The following is a 16370-nucleotide window of genomic DNA, read 5'->3' as shown; positions in this document are numbered from 1 at the left end:
ACCTGGGTTTTGTTGCAGAATTTCTGCCGCACCTCCTGCCGTCCCAACCACAACTGCACAGAGGCTGCCGGCCACCTGGCTACTAGCCCCAGGGCAGCACAATTGATTTGTGAAGCAGATCTTTGTGCTTTATAGTGTTTGGGGAAAGACTGTTTCATAGCATATGCTTTCAATCCAATTTCACTAGGAATTGAAGGAAAACTGCAGCAAACTCAAGTCAAGTGAGAATTCAAAGCAAATTATGAATTTTAGTATGCAAATCCCCTGCCAATAATGCTAATAGGAGATATTATGTATCCAGGATTTCCCCTACATTCTCCTGTAGGGATTTGGGGTGCTTTACACCTCCATCTGTGTACAGGTGTGGGGCCTTTTATCCAGAATGCTCGGGACCAGGGGTTTTCTGGATAACGGGTCTTTCCATCATTTAGATCTCCACACCTTAAGTCTACTAAAAAAAAACATTCTTGAAATCCAACAGGATTGTTTTAACTCCAATAAGGATTAGTTCTATCTTAGTTGGGATCAAGTTCACATTTTGAAAAGTTTTAATTACTTGGGAGATGGACTTTTCCCTAATTCTGAGCTTTCTGGTTAAAGGGTTTTTGGATAATAGATCCCATACCTGTACATTTACCATGCATATTAGATATAAAGCCTGACCAATACAAGTGGAAAGGAGGACCCTGCTCCTTAGAGCACAATTAAATACACAACTGGAGATCTAATTATTTGCACCCATTCGTGCCTTAATCTTTTGCACTTAAATAGTGCAGGACAACCGAGCTCCTTAACATCTGTAACTGCTGAGAGCAAACTGCAATTTTGAGTACAATTACCATGTTTTTCCCTTCAATGCAGCATTTGCACCCCCCCCCCCATATTTCCAGCATTATTACAATTGCAAGGGGTATATGCTTGGTGCAGTTGTACTAAATTGCATCTAATTCAGCCAAAATGAACGCAACTGTGTGCGCATTTTGTTGCCAAGGTGGCACAATTGCATGAAAGTCCTTCTGGCATCATTTCCAGTGTTCACCATGTAAGTCATGTCTGCGCCCAATTCTTTAGGCACAAGTGCTCTGCACCTATTGATGGACCCAAAGAGAGCCCTGGAGCTACAGCTTGGTCAGGAGGTGCAGTACCCCCTTCATCAATAGGAGGAGCAGCATTTGATTTGGAGCACCACAGACAGCAACTATATAGAAGTGCTCAGTACAGGGCCCCAAAGATACAGCCCTGCCATTGGCTTGCGGCTTTGGGGAGATGTCAGGAGTCATTTGCAAAGTGCAGGACAGGGTGCAAACTGCAAATTACAGTCGTAAGCCCCATGCTTTGCACCAGGCTCTTGTGCTCCAGAGTAAAATCCCAAAATAAGGGACTACTGTATTTATTTTTATTACAGGTATGGGACCTGTTATCCAGAATGCTAGGAACCTGGAGTTTTCCGGATAATTGATATTTCCATAATTTGGATCTTCATACCTTAAGTCTACTAGAAAATCATGTAAACACTAAATAAACCCAATAATCTAGTTTTGCTTCCAATAAGGATTAATTATATCTTAGTTGATGAAGTACAAGCTCCTGTTTTATTATTACAGAGAAAAAGGTAATCATTCTTAACAATTTGGATTATCTGGACAAAATAGAGTCTATGGGAGACAGCCTTTCCGTAATTCACTTTCTGCATAACAGGTTTCCAGATAACGGATCCCATACCTGTATTATTATTCAGATACACATTCCGCCACGCTGTACAATAAAATGATTGTAGACATTAAACGTACTGATATCATACAAAAATAACCAATCAATAACCAAAACAAGAGGGAAAGAGGTCCCTGCGCAATTTAAAAATGACTGAATGGCACAACATATTTATAATCTCTAGGAGGCGCTCTCTATAGCGTATAGCTCAAAACAACAGCTCCCAAACATGCACGTAAAGGAAAATATATTGGGAAAGATTGATTTTAGAACACAAAAATACGTCATAATGCATTAATGGATATTGCAATATAATAAAAGTGAAGCAATGCATGCCAATGCCCGTGTGCTTTGCATGGCCAGCCTGCATGGATAGCCAAAGTGCATTGACCTTCTTGTTCAAACCTGTGACTTTCAAGGGGAATCGGGAGTGAGGTATCTCTATCTTTTCTGGATTGGCTGTTGACCTTCCATATCCGCCAATGAGGAGAATTAGCATTAGAGGTGATCAAGAGGCCACGTGTGCTTTAGTAGTGATACAAACAGTGCAGGGCACGGCTGCTGCCTACAATGGCTTTCAGACAGGATGGATGACAGTCGTGAAAGAATGCACTCTTATAGAGACAGATAGAATCTCAGCCAACTGTCGTTTCTTGAGTAGGTTAAAGTAAACACAACCTTATAAATAGCAGGAAATACACTACATTGGGTTCCTGGTTTTGATTCCAGTGAGTCTATAATGGGCATGGAGCATGAATGTTCTTCTTGTGTTTGTATTCCAGCTACTAACTGGTAGCTTAATTGGCTGTTGATGATGATGGAAATTACCCTATGGTGACACTATAGACCAGAGGTTGGTGAACTTTTCCAGTTAACGTCAAATATGAAGGTCCAACCATTGGCCAGGAACCTTCTTGGTTTATGCAGTACAGATATGGAGAAATTTAATTGTATCAGCAATTTACAAAATACCAAGGGCAACAGATACATTTCCAACCCAATTCTCATCCTAGCTGACCTTCAAGCAGGTTTATATTAGAGCAAATGACCATTCTCCCCAGTTCTTTATTCCTTAGGCTGAGCTACTGCTCCAAGTCCCTCAGTTTAGAAGCCTCAAATGTAGACATGTGCAGTTATGCGCTGATTTTTTGGATAAAACAATAATCAAAAAGATCAAGGGCTGCAGATACATTTCCACCCAAATTCTCAACCTAAATGACCTTCATACAGGTATTTAGGAGAGCAAATGACCATTCTCTCCAATTCTTTAGCCGTAGGGCTGAGCCCCCCTGCTACTGCTCCAAGCCCCCAAATACTATCAGTTTAGGACCCTCAAATGCAGACTAGTGCAGTGGTACACCCATGGCTACCGTAAGCTCCACCGGGGCAGGGACTTGAATGACAACACATTCCCTCAAAAGTACCCTGTGATCTCTTGAAGTCATGTAACTAAAGGGTAATTGTGTCCCTCAAGGCAAAATCTAATGTTGACTATAAAAGGTCACGGGCCGCTGATGACATCACAGGAGTTATTTTGGAATATTGGCACTGAAATGTTTTTTCTTTATTGCGCCTGTTTTGTTTTTGATGGAGCAGCAATAAAAGATAATAACACACTAAGGGGCCGATTCATTAACTTCGAGTGAAGGATTCGAAGGTAAAAAGCTTCGAATTTCGAAGTTTTTTTGGGCTACTTCGACCATCGAATGGGCTACTTCGACCTTCGACTACGACTATCGAAGGATTCGAAGTAAAAATCGTTCGACTATTCGACCATTCGATAGTCGAAGTACTGTCTCTTTAAAAAAAAATTCGACCCCCTAGTTCGGCAGCTAAAAGCTACCGAAGTCAATGTTAGCCTATGGGGAAGGTCCCCATAGGCTTTCCTAAGTTTTTTTGATCGAAGGATATTCCTTCGATCGTTGGATTTAAATCCTTCGAATCGTTCGATTCGAAGGATTTAATCGTTCGATCGAAGGAATAATCCTTCGATCGTACGATCGCAGAATTTGCGCTAAATCCTTCGACTTCGATATTCGAAGTCGAAGGATTTCAATTCCTAGTCGAATATCGAGGGTTAATTAACCCTCGATATTCGACCCTTGAAGAATCGGCCCCTAAGCTTTTTTTAGGGGCACACAGGCAGATTCACGGAGAGTAGTCGCCCAGCGACAAATCTCCTCTTCTTCATGGCGACTAATCTCCCCGAACTGCCTCCCCTGCCATCCCGCCGGCTACAATGTAAATCGCTGGGGGATGGCACTTGGAGCGCTTTGTTTTCCGAAGTCGCCCAATGTTTCCTTGTGAAAAGGTCGAGAGGTAGATTACAAAATCCTCCATTTTTTGCAGCTGTTAATCAATGTAACCAAAGGGAGGCAGAGGGGTATTGGGAGGTGGGAGGTCATTGCTTTTTATTCGCAGATCAAAAGAGTTCCTGAGGTTGAATAGCCAGTGTTTACACAATCACAACAAAGGCCTGCAGCCATCACACTACTACTCCATCAATTTAGGCTATTGTCCCCAGGACAATCATACTCTAGGCAAGAAATCTAGAGAGCTGACTCTTCTACTGCTGAGGACTGGAAATGGGGGGCCACAATATGACTGGGGGTGGGGAAGTGGATAACAGATGATATGCAGCCACCTCCTTTCATGCCTCTTCTTTAATTTAACCAGCCAATGACCTCTGGGGCTTCCTAAGAATTGGATTGATTAATAAAAAAGCCGAGAGATGCTGCTCCTTTGCGGAGCTTCACAGAGGGGTCCCGTCTGCCTTGGTTTTTTTTTGATGTGGCAGCACAACACAGGGATCGGCAAGATGGATATGCAGATAAGTCTGGGGACAGATGGCTCCTGCTCAGATCATTTATAATCTTGCTTAGGACATAAATCACTCAGCTCAGATATTATGCATTGGGCGCTGTGTTACATTTGAGTGACATTGAATATCATGAAGGAGAGATACAACAGCATGAGTATGTGACAGCAGTTGGGGGGCTTATTACAATATAGAAACAAAAGGTTCATTGAAGATCTGTCTTTTAACCTAAAAATGAACCATTCTGAAGTCTTTAGTAATGTGCTCATTCATACTGGATAATGGGAGAATTAGGGTGGTGGCACAGGCTGCTACTCGGGGAGATTAGTCACCCAGCGACATATCTCCTCTTCTTCGGGCAACTAATCTCCCCAAAATGCCTTCCCACCAGCTAGAATGTAAATCGTCGTCGGGATGGCACTTGGAACGCTTCGGCTTTCCAATTTCATTCGAAGTTTCCTTGTGAAGCAACAAAGCAATGCGTGAGCAATTCACATTCTAGCCAGCGGGAAGGCATTTCGGGGAAATTAGTCGCCCGAAGAAGAGGAGATTTGTCGCTGGGCAAATAATCTCCCTGAATAGCAGCGCGTGCCACTACACTAACGGGAGAATTTTCACCAGCATCAGCTTCCCACACCCTCGCACCACTTAGTCAGGCGCCAATGCGATACGAATAGGCTAATTCACTACAATGTGAAGTCCCAGGTGCGAGCATTTCATAGCGAAGATGCGCTAGCGTTCATTTGTTGCTGTAAGTTGCCATAGACACTATTTAGTGGGCTGGTGGGAGACTAGTTGGGCCTCTGTTTACTTGAAATGCTAGGGTCTATTTTGAGTCCCAGCCCAGACCTGTTGGGGTCCCATGTCTTAAGCTGGCCATATACTGACTGATAAAAACTGCCAACTCAGTTCCTCCAAACCAAAGTCAATAGCTTACAGAACCATGTATAGGGGCCTCCCAATGGGCTGCCCAACTGATATTTGCCTGAATATATACCAGGCATCTACTGGAAAAGTTCAATAATCCTTTGGATGATGACTGTATCTACCTAGGGGTTTCTGTAGGCCAACATTATGATCAATGATCAAATCAACACAATTTGGCCTTGAGCTGTAGATAGCCAGATCAGGCAAAGATCTGCTTGTTTGGTGGCCATGCTAAGCAAATGTAACAGTGTTGAGGCAACTTTACTTATGATTTGCACAATGTAAATCTTCCCATCCTAAGGGCTTGGGCACAAGACACCAGAACTGGTGATTTATAATCAGATACTACTTATAATAACTGCGGAAAATAGGAGAAGTGGACCCTGTGGCTGGGGAAGAGGAGGCCTGGTAAGGAAAGGCAACCCTCGCACCATGTGTTGAGATTGAGCTGTCAAGTTGGGATCAAAAAAGTATATTTCTGGGTGGTTGAGTCAATGTAGGCTGCATCCCTGAGTGTCCATTATATATACAACACAATACTAATACAATACAATATTATTATTATTTTTTATTATCATGTATTTATATAGCAGGAGAAACACGGGTTGTGAACGATATGAACGGAGCTCACCCTTCCTTGTGGCGTCTCGGCCGCAGCTCTCGCGATACTCCGGCAACTCCAAGCCGGCGTCTGCAAGGCAAATTCTGTGTATCGCTATTCAGCGCTGGCCCGTCCACATCAAGACTCGCCACACTTATTCTTTGAAAAAATATAGCGCCAACATATTGCGTAGCACTGTATAGTAGTAGAGACATGGGAGAAACACCTCTTTATATAGGGAATCTTGATACAGCTTTATAAATACACATAACATTGTACGGCATGCTGTGGCATTCCTGCGGCGATGTCTGGTGTATTTCAACGCCTTTATTTGAAACATGGCCCTTAGTATAATATTTGTCTGACAGCTGTATGATGGTACATTTCATTTGGCTGTGCAATGAGCTCTGATATTCATTATTAGATAAATCTGTTTCTGTCTGATGTTATTACATTACATGAAAGATTTGGCTCTCGGAGCTGTCCCTAGGGGCCAATAACAGGAAGAACATCTGCATGTTCCTGCTAGAACAATAGGCCATTTAAAGGCAAAGTATCACTAGAAACATTTAGCTTAATTAATATTCAGTCTTTCATATGTTCTTGATTTTGATTTAGCACGGAAACAAAGAAAGAAATGAAGAGAGATCTCTGTCGTTATAAAGGTGTGGGTGCAAAATGGCATGAAAACACTTAAGTACAGGTGAGTTTGCCAAAATGCTAAGGGACAGGAAATTGCACCTCTGAGAGCTCAAGTACCTGTAGGAAGTGCAACTTGAGAAGAAGCCAAAGAGTACAGCTATCAAAGTGCAAAGTTAACCTGCCCTGAACAAGGACTGATGTTCTTACCTTGTCCCTCCTACATGGCACTCTGCCCATGTGCATCTTAGTTACCAGTAGTGATGGGCAAATAAATTGGGCAGGCACAAATTTGCGGTGAATTTCCGTGTTCTGCTGCCGGCAAAGAAATTTGTGAAACTGGCATGAAAATTAGCCGTGGAAAAATCTGCGACGCCGTAAAAATTTGTTCGAGCGTCAGAATAGACACGCGCATAAACATTTTCGCTCGTCAAAATTATTCGGACGCCCATTGACTTAAATGCAATTGGCCAAAATAGGCGCGCACATAACAATTGTCACTGGCGTCATGTGTGTCAAAATAATTTTGATGCTAATTGACTTCAATTTGTTTCGCAAATTTTTCGTTGTTTTGCGAATTTCGTGGGAATTTTTAGGCGAAGCAAAAACTAGACAAATTCACCCATCACTAGTTACCAGGGACCATGTGAAGCAGTGGGCTCATAACCTTGCAAAGGCACTGTGAACTTAGAAGTATAGGGGCCCCATGAAGGTCATGTGAAGCGCAAAGTCACATTAAGGACTGTTTGTCGCCCCGAAGAAGAGGCGTTTTGTCGCTGCTCGTGTGGCCAGACCCTTACTCTAAATGCAATGAATGCAATTGCTGTTGCCTATGCAAATAAATATCCGGATGCAAATGCACACCCTGGCCCTCCAAAACAAACGAAACCCTGGTGCCTAGCAAAATAGGTATCGGCAACCTATCCAAATGTACTGCAAGAAGTTCACTGGCACACAGGTAATGCTGGCAGGGTGAAACCCTTGCTTTAAATTATGCAGCGTGCAACGTTTCGGGGATGACCCCTTTATCAAGCATGCCTCTAAAAGCCATTTGGTTGGGTTTGCCTGCACTGGTTTGTTATTGTTTTGTATGCAGGTGCTTATTTTTCAACTCCAGTCTTGGGAGGCAAGTAGTAGTATAATAAACAAGGGTACTGCCTCCTGTAGTTTGCCAGTCCTCAAAGTGGCTGCCAATTGTCAATCACAGCCCCTACTTGGCACCCCAATACTTTTTCCATGCTTGTGTTGCTCCCCAACTCTTTTTATATTTGAATGTGGCTCGTGGGTAGAAAAGTTTGGGGATCCCAGCTCTATAGCACAGCCATGAAGTTGAACAAAACCATCTCCATCAAGTTCAGCCATTTAGCAAGCTAATAGGGAGCTGGTTTATCCAGGGTTCTTTGTACCTACAAGTAGCATAATTATAATCAATCTTGATTTGGAATCATGGAGAGCGAAATCCTACTACTTCACCTGTTTCCTATTTATTTTGCACCAGAGAGCAGAGTTATATGAAATGTATTGCTGTCAATGGAAAAAGGAATTGAATTGTTCATTTCTAGTGTTAGGGGCCATACAGGCTTCTTAGCTATAGGCTTACGGTCCCTCGTGCACATATATATATTTCAGTCCCCCACACGGACCTTCGTCAGTAATCAAACAGTGCAACCAGACCCACAGTAGTGTGACAGAATTTAAACCACACTACTGGTTGCACTGTTTGATTCCTGACGAAGGTCCCTGTGGGGGACTGAAACGATGAGCAAAATAAGAAGATTGAAGATTGGAAGATTGATTCAGCAAGTCTGTTCTTCTGCATTGCTTATAAATATATATATATACAAATAAAATAAGTCCTCTGCACTCAACCCATTATCAATAGATGAAAGACATTAGACTACCAAAAAAAGCCCTCCTACTTAAACAAAACAGGGATTGTTTGTCCATGTATTGCAATATATTTAAGCTGGCCAACTACATCAAAGTCAAAGTCATCCCCGGTTCCTACACTCAACTTGCGTTAAGAATCACCTAACTATAGATGGAAAGGGTGGGAGCTACAACATGGAGCTGGTCACTGCTCCTGTATAAACTATAACAAACAAGGGAAAGTTGTGCTCACCACTCATTTTTGAAAACATTAGGCGGGGGTGCAATGAGGCTGTGACCATAAAAGACATTAAGACAAATACAAGAGTCCTCTGCACTCAACCCATTATCAATATATTTAAGACATTGAGACATTTTGTTCCGTAAGCTACCAAAATATACAGATATATATATATACATTTAGCATCATTAGACAGCAAGACACATGGCAAGTAAAATGCTGACATTGCCCAACACTTTGATATTTGTGCACTTCCCTAGTTCTGTTATCCTCGTCAGCACCCACATAAAACAACGAGGTTCCATTGATCTAGTCGCTGCTTGTCTGTTTGTGTGTTGGTCTGTCACATCACACTCATTAGAAACACGCTTCCCTTAGTGAAAGGAGGTAACAGTAGCCCTGGCCCGCATTGGCTAACTCATTAAAAGGAAAGCCAGAATGTAAGATGAAGAAAGAAAGTCACCTAACGAGCATTCAACTTTTATTTAATAACTGCCTGGATGTTATCATAAAAAGTTCATTGATTCATAAATAATCAAAGAAAGTACAGGAATGGGACCTGTTATCCAGAATGTTTGGGACCTCGGGTTTTCCGGATAATGGATCTTTCCGTAATTTGGATCTTCATACCTTAAGTCTACTAGAAAATCATGTAAACACTAAAGTAACCCAATAGGCTGATTTTGTTTCCAATAAGGATTAATTATATCTTAGTTGGGATCAAGTACAAGCTACTGTTTTATTATTACAGAGAAAAAGGAAATCATTTTTAAAAATTTGGAATTTTTGGATAAAATTGAGTCTATGGGAGACGGCCTTTCTGTAATTCGGAACTTTCTGGATAATGGATTTCCAGATAACGGATCCCATATCTGTACATATATACCAGTAAAGGGCCATAATGTTTGAGGGTTGATGGCTGTGGCACAATCCGTCCCTAAAATGTCAAGGCTTTTTTGGGTGTTGTCTCCTGCAGGATAGGCAATTGCTTTTGGGTGACCCAATGGGGCATTGCCCTTATGGTATGGCTATTGCCATCTTAAAATGAAGAGAGCATCATACATAAATGAAGAGCTGTCTATCATCAGTGGAGGGATAAAGGGGTAGTTCACCTTTGAATAAACATCTATGTAGTATATTTATCAAATTTATCTCCATTCATTTCTAAGGGATTTCTAGAAAAGGGAAAGTTCATCCTTTGATAAATATGCCTTTAAAAATCCCATAGAAATGAATGGAGAGTGGCAGAATTTCACTCTAGTGGACTGTGGCGATCTCTAACTTCACTCTTTGATAAATATACCCCTTAGTATGATGTAGAGCAGTGATCCCCAACCAGTAGCTCGTGAATAACATGTTACTCACCAACCCCTGATGTTGCTCCCAGTGGCCTCAAAGCAGGTGATTATTTTTGAATTCCAGGCTTGGAGGCAAGTTTTGGTTGTATAAAAACATGGGACACTGCCAAACAGATCCTCAATGTAGGTTGACAATCCACATAGCGGCTACTAAATGGCCAATCACAGACCTTATTTGGCACCCCAGGAACATTTCTCAGTCTAGTGTTGCTCTCCAACTCCTTTTACTTCTGAATGTTGCTCACAGGTTCAAAAGGTTGGGGATCCCTGATGTAGAGAATGTAATTCTGAAACAATTAACAATGGGTCTTCTTTTTTTATTATCTGCAGTGTTTGAAATATTTCGCATTTTTATTCGGCAACTCACCAGTTCAGAATTTCGACAGCTATCTAGTAACTAGGGTTGAATTTAACCTAGCAACCAGGCAGTGGGTTGAAAGAAAGACAATAAACAGTAAAAATAACAATAAAATTGTAACTTTACAGAGGAATAGTTTTTTTTTGTCTGCTGAGGTCAGCGACCCCCCATTTGAAAGCTGGAAGAGGAAGGCAAATAACTAAAAAACTATTGGTCTTAAGACCAACTGAAAAGTTGCTAAGAATATTTTACATTGTTTCCGGCGGAAGTCACTCACTCTTCGCCCTATAGTAAATCTGCCTCTATGAGAGATGGCCTTTTTATAATTTGGAAATTGCTGGATAGCAATTATTGTCAAGGTCTTTGTATAGCTAGATCCCAAGAGTGTATCAGTATGACCTTACATATGCTTTATAGGGTATGGTATAGACTCTCCAAAATATGTAACAGTTAGGGGCCGATTCACCAAGGGTCGAATATCGAGTGTTAATTAACCCTCGATATTCGACTGGGAATTAAAATCCTTCGACTTCGAATATCGAGTTCGAAGGATTTTAGCGCAAATCGAACGATTCGAAGGATTTTAATCCAACGATCGAAGGATTATCCTTCGACCAAAAAAACTTAGGAAAGCCTATGGGGACCTTCCCCATAGGCTAACATTGACTTCGGTATCTTTTAGATGGCGAACTAGGGGGTCGAAGTTTTTCTTAAAGAGACAGTACTTCAACTATCGAATAGTCAAACAATTTTTAGTTCGAATCCTTCGATTCGAAGTCGAAGTCGTAGTCGAAGGTCGAAGTAGCCCATTCGATGGTCGAAGAAGCCCAAAAAACACTTCGAAATTTGAAGTTTTTTACTTCGAATCCTTCACTCGAAGTTAGTGAATCGGCCCCTTATTGTAGGCATAGAAATTCTATCCTCTGAAACTAGCTATAAATAAACTCATCCCCCCAAAAAATTCAAGTAAATGTTCATGAAATTCCATACTGCTTCCCGGCCTAATTACAGGGTTAAATTGCCACTGCTTTTGGCTTTCAGTTTACAACAACTGATGCAATTGCTGGTAACTTGATCCTTGGCAGTTCACTCAAGGGTCTGCTGATCAGAAAGCTTCTAAGATTGGAACTTCAAAGTGTCTGCAGGAAGTTACAGACAATTTTCAAGAAGTGTTTGTGGTTGGACTCATTTGGCAGCAAGGCAAGGAAGTCATTCCTACCTATTAACATACTTCTGTCTGTCTGTCACCCAGTCTCCTGCAAAGGTTTTGTTAGAGGTAATCATGGAACACATCTGTGGAAAGCTCCCTCTTTGTCTTTGGGAGCGCTCTCCAGATGTTGGGAAACTATAGGCGAAGAACTATAGAAGAAGAACTAGAGTTGCTGCAATATCCTTTCTTCCATGGTCACCATATGTTGGAGATTCACTTCTAACACTGATCTATGGAAACAACACTTGAGCTCATGACAACTGTCACCACCCATGGTTCCTAAATGTCTACTCAATTGGCAACTGTCTGTCACCAGGGGATGGTTTACAAACATGGGTGCTAAAGTTCAACAGAGCAGGTGCCGGTAGCAAACAATTGTAATAATACAGAGGGGACATCAGCAGATGAATGTGTCATTGTTGAAAGACCATCTATGATCAAAGAAGGTTTGTGTTGTGGCCCAGGTCTCAGTAATCATTCACTTTGCTGCCAGTGTAGTAATTGTAATAGAGGCTACTCCCATATTTTACAGGATCTGCATTGCCCAGGTTGATATCATGTGCACTATAATGTAGATTAGTGATCCCCAACCAGTGGCTCATGAGTAACATGTTACTCTCCAACTCCAACTCCTCGGATGTTGCTCCCAGTGGTCTCAAAGCAGGTGCTTATTTCTGAGGCAAGTTTAGGCTTCATTATAACCATATGTACTGCCAAACAGAACGTCCTGTAGGCTGCCAGTCCCCATCAGTGCTACCAATAGTCAATCACAGCCCAAATTGTGCAACCCCAGGAACATTTTGCATGATTATGTTGCTCTCCAACTTGTGTTACATCTTAAATGTGGCTCATCTGTAAAAAAGGTTGGGGACCTCTGATGTAGATTTGATAGGTTTGTAAAGCTCATCAACAGTTGCTGGAGAAGCCACCTCCATTTTGTATCATAGATGCAAAAAGCACCGGAGAACCTTTCAATGTAGTATATAGTCGTTTTATTGAAGCACTACATGTTTTGGACCACAGAGGTGCAACCGAGGAAGGACAACTATAGACTACATTGAAAGGCTCTCTGGTCCTTTTTGTCTATAATACCATGTTTAAATTTGAAGGTGACTTATACAGAAGGATGTGGGGCTTGTATCTTCACTTCATGGTGTTTTTTAAGGTAAGGTAAGAGGCCATTTATTCTAAGAAAATATTTTATTTGACCAAATATTTATCCAGGCAGGTTTGAAAATCATGTTGGGCAAAGACCTGATTGGCACATTGATCGAGGTCCTCGACAGAGGAGTTCTGTACTCTTATAGTATAATCTGATTTTCAGAGCACAGGCCTGGTTCTGCCTGATTTGGCTCAGCATGTAGCGAATTGAGAAGAGATCTGTTCATTTGGCCACTTTGCCAAGCGAGTGGATTTCCAGAATTATGGCTAGCATATAAGAGTAAGGGATTGCTGGTGGGTGCAATGGGGGCCTGTCTCCACTGTCTGCAACAGTAATTACAGGGCATCATGTGTCTGCCCTAGATACACTGCTCATAAACTGGTTAAGATTGGTTACTATGGATTACTTAGGGCTGCCATCAGTGGGGTATAGGGGTTGCTGTAGGAGCCCTGTTGCAGAAGGGGGCCTTAAAGGGGAACTAAAGACTAAAATAGAATAATGCTAGAAATGCTGTATTTTGTATACTATGAATAAACATGAACTTACTGCACCAGAAGCCTAATAAAACAAATGATTTATGTTTTCAAAGTTGGCCACAGGGGGCTGTCATCTTGTAACTTTGTTAAACATCTTTGCAAGACCAAGACTGTGTACATGCTCAGTGTGGTCTGGTCTTCAGTTGGGAGGGTTACACTTAGGGATCTTCATAAATTATCAAATAATTTCTGCCATAGAAGCCGATACAGCAAGACTGATTAGATCAGAATACAGGGAAACAAACAAAGCTGCTCGAGGTCAGGGTTGAAAAGTATGATCGTTTCCCTCCAGAGCAGTTAGGTCCTGTCTGAAGTTTCCTATCTGCAGCTGTCAGAGCAAGTAAATAAAGGGGTAATTTCACTGCATACAGTCAGATTTCTTACAAAAACGGTACACATTTTTTAATTAAAGGATATTCTTTTCTTTCTTTCTTTTCATTAAAGAAAGTAAAAATGGGATTTTATTTTTTGCCTTTACATCCCCTTTTAATGGAAAGGTGTGATTCATAAACGGGTTGGGGCTTTGGGGTGTTTTTTGGTAGGTCATGGGTGGGGTCTTGGGATAATTCGGGACTATGACCATGGCAGATAAGAGATGAGGCTATGTGTGCAAGTAGATTTTTTTAATCTGGGCTCATAAGCGGGGGGACCAGGGGACAAGTGGGCTAATTATTGGTGGCCATTTAGGGGGAGGGCCCTGCTAACATTCTAATAATGGCCCCCATAACAAGTGTTGGCATCCCAGGGTTTACTACATGGGTACAACCGAGCACCTGTTTTAGTAAAAGTACCCTACAGAGACAGAGCAATTAGTAATTGCATAAGCTCAGACATCCCTGGAATTCCTTTGGCATTTTTAAGTTCTGGTCTTTTTACCAAGCAAAACGGGCAACAAAGCCAATGCGGGCCAGTGTCATGCTACACAGATTTTCTAAATGTCAATATTAAAGGCAGGGTCAGTGCTTCCTACACTTAATTATACTTATGTTATTATAATTAGAGACCAAGTGATAAGAACAAACGGTGCCAAGAGCAAAGAGTCAAACATGCAGTGTGCCACCCAGACACAAATTAACACCAGGAAATAAGCCAAGCCTGGTCTTTGCTTAAAATATCCCTGGAGAGGAGAAACTCTACACAAGCCTGTACTTGCATGCCAGCCTTTGCCTTTGTACTGCTCTTCGTTACAAGAACACACTTCTGCTGTTTTGCAATGAGGCTTGAACCATCAATTGCCATCATTCATTCCATCTGTTCTTCCATCCTTTATACTATATGAATCCGTGAAGGTACAATAAAAGGCACATTTATCAAACTTCGAATTTCGAATTCATGTGATTTTTTTCTAACTCTAATAAATTTGAATATACTGGAGGGTTGATTATTAAAAAAAACCAAATATCTGAAACTCTCACAAATTTTACCGACTTGAATCTCGAATCGAATTAGATTAAACTCGAGTTTTTTCTCCGAGAGACGCTCAAATGACTCAGGAAGGCTAGTAACATGTCCAAATTCGTCCCTGGACCTCTCCCATAGATTTATACATGAACTCAGCAGGTTTTAGGTGGCGAATAGTCGAATTTGAATTTTTAAAGGGCCAGAGTTTGATAAATCTCGAAATTTGAATTAAAATTAAAATCCAGTTTAGATAACTCACAATTCCAATTTGAACGTTTTGACCATATATAAATTAGAATTTTTAATTCAACCCCTTAATAAATCTGCCCCTTAGTGTTATGTGGGGCAGGACCACTATACCTTGCCATGAGCCTCAAGGACTTTAGCAACTTCATCAAAATAAGCTTTTAAATGGGACAAGTATATATTTTATTTAACATAATTGTAATGAGAATGAACCACTTCCCAAACTGTTTTAGCTGGAATCTGTGGGTCGCTGTTTGTAGCTCCCCCTTGTTGTGCATGAAATGAGCTATGCCAGTAATAATATTAATAGTCCCGCAAATGGTACTTTGCCAACAATTCCTGTTCTCTTGTTTTTTTTTTTTTTATCCCACCCTATTCTTTCTTCTCTCTGCTCTTGTGTTATCTGGCATGCCTTTGATCTCCTCTAATTAAAGGGTTATTAATGCTGCACTCTCCGAGGGTGGTGATGCTGGGAGCAGGGATTTGTGATGTGACTGGGGAAGCCGCCAGCCAGAAGGCTGAAGAAGGAGGAGAAGGATGGGAGACAGATCCTGCTGAGTGAATAGTTGGAGAGATCACTGGGACATTTATTAACCGGTTTCTATGGGGAGTTATTCCCTTTGAAGCACATAACTTTATTAAGAGACTGGCAATATTTAATTTTAAAGAGGCAAGGGCTGATGTTGGATATTAAGTGGCACCCCTTGCCCTGTTTTTCTTTTTCAGTGGACCTTATATGTAAAACAAGTGTGGGATCCATTATCTGGAAACCCTTATTCAGAAAGCTCCAAATTACAGAATGCCCGTCTCCCATAGACTCCATTTTATTCAAATAAGTTTTAAAAATGATTTCCTGTTTCTCTGTAATAATAAAACAGTAGCTTGTACTAAACTAAGATATAATTAATCATTATTGGAGACAAAACCAGCCTATTGAGTGAATTTAATATTTTCATGTTTTTCTAGTAGACTTAAAGTATGAAGACCCAAATTATGAAAAGATCCATTATCCGGAAAGCCCCAGGTCCGGAGCATTCTGGATAACAGGTCCCATAGCTGTACAGTGAATGCTTGCGAGAACATTTGTGAGCATCCCTTTGTGCAACCCTCGGTCATGGCATCAAAAATATCACTGGATAAGCAGCCAACTTAATAAAGGGCTGGTGTGAAGTTCATAGTGCTGCCTATTTATGCCAATTGGGACCTCTTTTTGCACTACACCATACTGCTGTGAGCTGTTGAAGAATGGCCTCAGGCCTGCCCCTTGGGTGGAAAAGCTCTATCCAAGAGGGGT

Source organism: Xenopus laevis, chromosome 7S, assembly GCF_017654675.1.
Source record: "Xenopus laevis strain J_2021 chromosome 7S, Xenopus_laevis_v10.1, whole genome shotgun sequence".
NCBI lineage: Eukaryota > Metazoa > Chordata > Amphibia > Anura > Pipidae > Xenopus > Xenopus laevis.
The sequence above is the reverse complement of the archived record's forward strand: the minus strand, read 5'-3'. Positions refer to the sequence as shown.